This window comes from Polyodon spathula, chromosome 3 (genome assembly GCF_017654505.1).
Source record: "Polyodon spathula isolate WHYD16114869_AA chromosome 3, ASM1765450v1, whole genome shotgun sequence".
NCBI classification, from domain to species: domain Eukaryota; kingdom Metazoa; phylum Chordata; class Actinopteri; order Acipenseriformes; family Polyodontidae; genus Polyodon; species Polyodon spathula.
The window spans coordinates 63,737,794-63,745,143 of NC_054536.1; positions in this window are offsets into that span (position 1 = coordinate 63,737,794).

Here is a 7,350-nt window from a genome sequence, read left to right on the forward strand (position 1 = left end):
TGAAAAGTTAATTAGTATTTAAGTATTTGCCGTGCTGACTGGCAAATCTCTTTTAAAAAAAGATTGCGAGAAAGTATGCAGGGTAAGATGATCACTATGATGAAGCACACATAATATTTCCCTGTAATATTGTGTAAGAACTAAAATAAATGACTACATCAAAAATTTGAGGGGTATTTCAGCCTATTTTGCATTGTTTGACTTAGACCTTTTTATATATATATATATATATATATATATATATATATATATATATATATATATATATATATATATATATATAATAGCATTTTTTTTTTTATATAGAAGTCATTTTAATTCACCACCTATATTTTAGGATATCTACATCAGTTACTGCATAGTGTAATATTTCATAATGCTTATTATTTAATGTTTAACTTATTATTATTGATTTATTTGGCAGATGCCCTTATCTAACTTAAGTGTTATTTGACTGAACATGACTGAGTGATACATGTAGACGGTACAAAGCTTTCAGTATTTTTTTTGTATTTTAAAAATGTGCCGATATCTAAACATTAAGAAGTATTTATTCATTCATTCATCATTGAAGATAATGTTTATTGCTAGGGCCGATTCTCGTCTCAAAAAACCCCCCCAACAATGGTAAAATTGTAAATACCTTGAATTGTCTGTCAATCTGAAAAATGTTTAAAGACTAAAGTAAGCATCAACAATAAAAAATAAAAATAAGAAAGTGCCCAAAACACTTGGCAGTTCATTCGATTACAAACCAACAAATCTATTGTTGCACTGCCATCTAGTGGCTCGTAGTGTTATTGCTTTATACATACATATTTTTTTTGGTCTTCTGGGAAAGCAAAATACATTGAATTTAGCTTGGCAGTCGATATTACCGAAACGAATTTTTGTGCGTACAATAAAGAACATAATTTCCACTACCAGCTAAATGAATAAAAGTTGTGTTACCACTTTTTAAAAGAGATTTACCGTTAACTAATTTGTGCTACCCCGTGCTCACATACTATTAAACAGTTTAATTTAATGCACGTGAAGTGATAGTGCTTTCCCCGTGCCTAAATACAGCTATATATTTTAAATCACTCGTGCTACACAGACCCATTTATATCCTCTGCAGCAACTATACACCAACATTAAACCACCACACACAACATATAACACAAAATCCACAAATGGGCAGGGCACACTGCCACAGTGAGGTAAAGTGGGAAACAAATGACCCAACTCAGGTAATCTGCATTTATTTACCTGTCACTTCCCTTTTAACCTTTGTGTCACTTCCCTTTTAACCTGCCCTACAGAATGTGCTGTTGATACTATCAGCCAGTAGGCCATGACATATGATAAGGAAAAGCAGCTCAGTTGCTTGGATAGCAGAGGTGGACTTTAGGGTTATAACAGTAGTAGGAGGTACAAAAATGAGGATGTATGAAAAAAAGAAACTGAAACGCGAGGCCCCTGCAGTATAAGCAGGACACAGCAATCTGCAGCTGTAATACAATATATCACGAACTTGAAGAAAATGACTTGCATCTTAATGCTGGGAACCTGCTAGATTCTGTGACTAAGCGAAAAAATTAACATTTGTGTTACAGTGGAGCGGACTATTCACTTGATGGAAATGGTGGAGAATCCAAATACCATTGATGTTAGAATCCTCAAGATTCGTCACTGTTTAGATCAATTGAATAGACCCCGATGCTTTTGCTTTTGTGAAGGACAAGTGTCTATAAGGTGGGATTTTGCTGACAAATGATGGCCAAAAAATGGAATATTTACTTTGGAACTAAAGACTATTAAACTTGTTTTACAATACTGCTAGTATCATTTCAGGGGTGTGCGATTCGTATCGCCCGACGCCTGGGATAACAAGATTTGTGTGAGGGATAAAAAATTGTTTTTGTGTATTTATTTCGCTCTGTGCTAGAACGACATACGTCTGTCACGAGTGACTAATTAGTTGAGGTTGTGCACATCATGTTTCACAATTTTATTTCTGTTTATTACCCAAAGAGAGGCACGTTGTTGCTTATTTTGTATTTTTGTGTTATGTATTTATTTGCTAAGTATATATTATTATTTGTAATATAGTACAGGTGAACCAAAAGTACAGGAAAGTGATTAAAAAAAAAGATAATATTATTACACTGAGGACCGTGCGGCATTTGCCAAAGGCTTCAGATGTAAAGACACTTAGCAGAAATATTTAGATTACCAGTATTAATTGCTACCTTTCAAGGTACCCCTTCCATGACTGACGCCCAGGAAGACCAGACAGGCACTAGCCAAAGGACGGCCGGCCAGCTCCCTGTACGCACCCGAGACGAGAGGTCCTACCCTGCCTCAGTTAAGTACCAGTGGTCGGGTTGGAAGACCAAATCAGAGTAGGGAGGGCTGAGATCGGGGTGTATGTGATCAATGGCCAATGGCCTGTTTGTTCTTCCGTTGCAGGATCCTGTATCGTGGTGCTGGAGCCGAGCCAAGCCGAGCCGAGCCTGAAGGGAGCTAAATACAAGCTGGGGCACCCCCTGCCCCTGTATGTATTGTATTATTTGTTATATTATTTAAAACGTATTGTTTGTGTGTAAAAACATGTTATTTTATTAATTGTTTTGCAGCATGGATTGGGTTAAATTTGTCAATTCATGTTGAGCTCGTGCAGAATGTGACCGTATCCAGATTTATTTGGAACTATCATTTCACTAGACTGCTGCTTGTATTGTTTGGCACTGTGTTTTGGTAATATATTGTGTGGAGTGGAATAACTGTAATGCTAATAGCCCCCTGAAGTCACAAGTAGCCTGTTTAAATATTTTATGGAAGGTTTTAGTGCACAGTTTTAGGTGTTTTTAGAGTAGGTTTTGTATGGAGATAATGTGCAAGGTGGTTGAAAGGGGGGAGTTTGCAAACTGTATTTGATTGAACTAAGTTGTATTTGATTGTCTAAATTTCCTGTAATAAAGAAGTCATTATTTTACTTAGCTGTTGCTGTACACTCATTGGGAAGGTCTGGGTGGTCTGTTCGAAATCCAAAACAACCTGTGGGCAAAGGCTTACAAAGATAATTATACAAACTTACACTTACCTAGAATGAACTGTATATAGTATGAGGAGAACCCTGACATATATTTTTTAGAGAGCCACACAATTTTCTGAAAACTGAATTGTGGAAGTCTAGCACCTACACACACTTCAGACTGGCTAACTGTGGGAAAAACTGATCTTCTATTGGTTTCAAAGAAACCAAGCAATGTCTGCCAAGAGATCCTCTGGCAATTATTATTTATTATTTCTTGGCAGACGCCCTTAGCCAGGGCGACTTACAGTTGTTACAAAATATCACAATACAAAATATCACATTGCAAAATATCACATTACAGAGAAGAGCCGTTATGAAGTAAAATCAGCAAAAAAATCAGATTAAATTCAAATAAGAGCAAAATAAAGAATACAGTAAATAATTCATTTTCAGAGCAAATTCTTTTGTTTATAAGAGTAAATTCCATTAAGAGCACATAAGAAGTTCAATAAATGGATAAGAACGATTACAAAAAACGTGAATACGGTTAGGCAATGCACAGACTAATCTTAAATTTAAGTTATTATTTATGTTTTTTGTAAATTAGAAAATAAGTGATGCTGCTTTTTTATGCTTGAACCTGACATTTAAATGCAGCAATCAAATAAAGTTACAAACCCCCCCCCCAAAAAAACCCACCATAGTCGCTAAACGAATTAGAAAAAATTGTGTTGTGTAATTTATAAAATTATTTCAATTACGTCAACTTTGTGGTAAAAAAAAAAAAAGTGGAGTTTACTGTTAGAAGCATTTCAAGACAAACTTTACCTGCCAAAAAAATGTAATGAGTTGTTTTTCCTTTTAATTTTAGTGTTTCTAACCTAGTTTGTATTTACCATATTTTTTTTTTTTTACTCGATTTGAACAGAAGTGATTTTTGTTATTTATTGGAAATGCACAATCCATCTCTTTGTGAAACTATTAAACATGAAGATTATCAAATATGTTTATAAGCTTATATATGAGATTATCTGTACACTATTTTAAAATAAAATACAAACTACATCTCAGTGTGTTTATGTATTAATGTGTTTATGTATTAATTCATTTATTATTACTTTTTCAGTGAGCAGTGCAGGGAAAGAATGTTGTCCTCTCAAAACAAAGATGATGTTAGATGAGGAAAGAGAGCTGTAAAATGTTGTACACGGTTTAAAAAAAAGCATAACATAGAAATAAACAAACAAAAAATATTTTGTCTTTGCAGAATTTGATGGAATCTAGTGTAAATATTGTGTGCATTTTGATACAAACAGTACAAAATGCAGAGAAACTTGACAGTTTATAGACAAGTGCTTTAAAAATCTGGGGTTCAGCAGTTACAAAACTGAAAGAACATCAAGAAAAATCAGAATTCCACAAAGCAGCAGTAATAGTTGGCAATGATTTTGTATCTGGTGCAACAAACTAAAACACCTGCACATCAAGAGTTGGATTCAGCTTATAGAGAAAGACTGGGAAAAAACCATCAGAAGATATTTTTATATTGAAATAATATATGACAGCAGGAAGATAAGCAAATTACAGCCCACTCTTAATAGGGTATTGTGGCAGAGTGTCCCACCCCTATATATATGTTCACTGTTTTGTTTGTCGTCTTATTGTTTGCAGCATAGATGTAAAACAGCCACCATTATTTGTTATTGTTTTGTATTTTTGATTTTAAAACCTCATGAGGATGTGTGACTGATGAGTTACTGATTATTTAACTAGCTGACAGTCACGCATCCTTATTAAACCCGTGCAGACTATGGGGTAATAACCCCTCGTTCCAGAATATAAAAGCCTGCAGCTGTCTGTGCTCAGAGAAGAGGGTGTTTGAGAGTGGAGAATGAGTGAGGAGTGAGGAGGGAGGAGGTAAAAGTATTACACTAGCGTAAACAATTACTATACGTGCTGGATAAAAACCAGCATGATACTTGTTTGTTTGGTGTTTTGTGTTTGTTTACATCTTCTGTTTACTATTTAATAAAACGCTGAGCGCCGTAGCATCTCAGTTTGCACCGCCATTTCCTTGCTGTGGTTTTGTATTTCTGGTCTGACGTCACCCCTGCAGCTATCCTGTTCACAGGTATACATTAGGGTCCAAGCTATTTTCGCCTGTTATTTACTGTTATTAGATCTGTGGCTATAACTTTTTAACTATAAAGGTTACAGGTACAGGCCATACACGAAATGAATGTGCACACACTAGGCTTCCATAAAAAAAGTGAAATAGTCTGAAACTCACCTGTTCAATAGAGACAACAAAAACCACAGAAAAAGAGAGACGCTTTTTAGAAAAAAAAACATTTATTGTTTGTAAAAAATATTTTAGTGTGACAGTGTACAATGAAACTTGTAGGGAACATGGAAAAAATTGGTTCATAAATAAAGGAATTATGGCCATATATACAAAAAGCAACAAAATGTGCAAAAGAAAAACAGAGAAAATAAAAACATTCAAATAATTTGTCCCAGGCACCCTGATTGGAATTTATCGGAAAATAGGTCCTTGTGCCATTGCAAAATGTTTCTTTACCGCACCAAGGTAGGTCTGTCTTCAGCGCAGCAGCAACATTCCAAAACACTCGTGTTCAAGGCTATCTCCTAATATGGTCATCTACCAGAAATATTCTAGCAGGACCTTGCTTTAAAGGTCTAAATCTCTTTCCAATGACGTACAACAAGCAGGTGCCTGAGAAAAGAATTAAATGGCCAGATCGTCGGCAGGATATTTAACATTGGGCGAACCCTAAAAGGTTAAAGCTATAAAATATAATGTGCAAGTATATTTTTTTCTCTCACGGAGCTTGCTTCAAAACCTTGTGTCATTTATTATGACAAAAACTACTTTATTGAACCAAACTATCCACACATTCTCCAACTGTTTGTACATGGTGGTGAGTTAGAATAGCAGACGAACCAGTAACACATAAAACTTCGACCCACCTTTACCCATTAACACCTTTGACCTTAAATTACCTTAAATATGTACGTTGATTGTTTTATGTTTGAACTGTGAAACGTGGCCGCCTGATTTTTTAAAAAAAATGTACGCAGCATATTCTTATGATGTTGGTTCAAGGATATACTGTGTGGTTTTCTTTTTTTTATGTATCACTAGTTCTACTGCATATATAAAAGCATAGTATGGTGTTCCCTTTTGTTCCAGTGAGTGTAGGGTTATAGGATGACAGATGTCTGTGTATTTGGGTAGCATTGGCACGAGTAGAGGTGAATGCACCAAGGCTGAAAGTGCCGCTATTACCCATACACAGACACTTTCAGTCCTATAATCTATGATATACTGCTATATTATTAAAAACAAGTTAAAACCCCAGCTCTGTTTGTTTTCTAACTATTTCTACTCTTGATTTAGTGCATTTCATTGAAAAGAGGGAAAAGGTTGATGAAAAGAATAATGTGGCCGATTATAATGTCACTGTTTTGAATGGACTGCAGTTAAATTACATTTGCAAAGGTGCCCCAGGTATGATTTATTAAAGCAGGTGGTCTAAACCATGCCGATATAAAGCAGAGCAGTCTGTAATAAAAGTTAATTGGAGATTGTTGTGCCATGAATGTCACCCAGACATGAACCATAACAGTGCCTGTGGTCTAACAATGTCTGTATGGGTTCTGTGTTATTAAGTACTATACCAAGCATGGTCTGACAGAGTTGACCATAGTTAAAACCATAACACAAATGATGTAAAATAGTTTTAAAATTAAAACTTAAAAAAAAAAGAAATGCCTACTTAACATTTGAGCAAACAAAGATTCCTACAGTTACCAACACTCAAATCTGACAATGACTTGTGGGAGTAGGATGAATGTCAGTTTCTCATGGTCAAGTTATCATTTGTAATTTCTTGTGCATTCCACTACTTCTAAAAGAAATACAGTAGCTGAAAGATTATTCTTTCTTGGCTGAAGCACCATTTTATGATAAACTATCTTATTATATGTAATAGACAAGCGTCACCAGATAAAAATATGTTCGTGGTTAGTCGTTCTGTAGTATTTTACATTGTACGCCATGTGGGTGTAGGGACGACGATATTGCCGTATGGTGATCATGTAAGTCTGGTGAGTACACTAGTAAGTCTAACACTATGAGCAAGTATTTTTTATACAACTTATCTACGTAATTGAAGTAATGTTGACTTATACACACCAAGACATTAACGCGAAGACTATGTGAGTTCTTGAAAAGACTTCAAAAAGATTCTTCACAGAAAACCTATATACTAACTTTTTTACAATTGACCTATTATATATATATA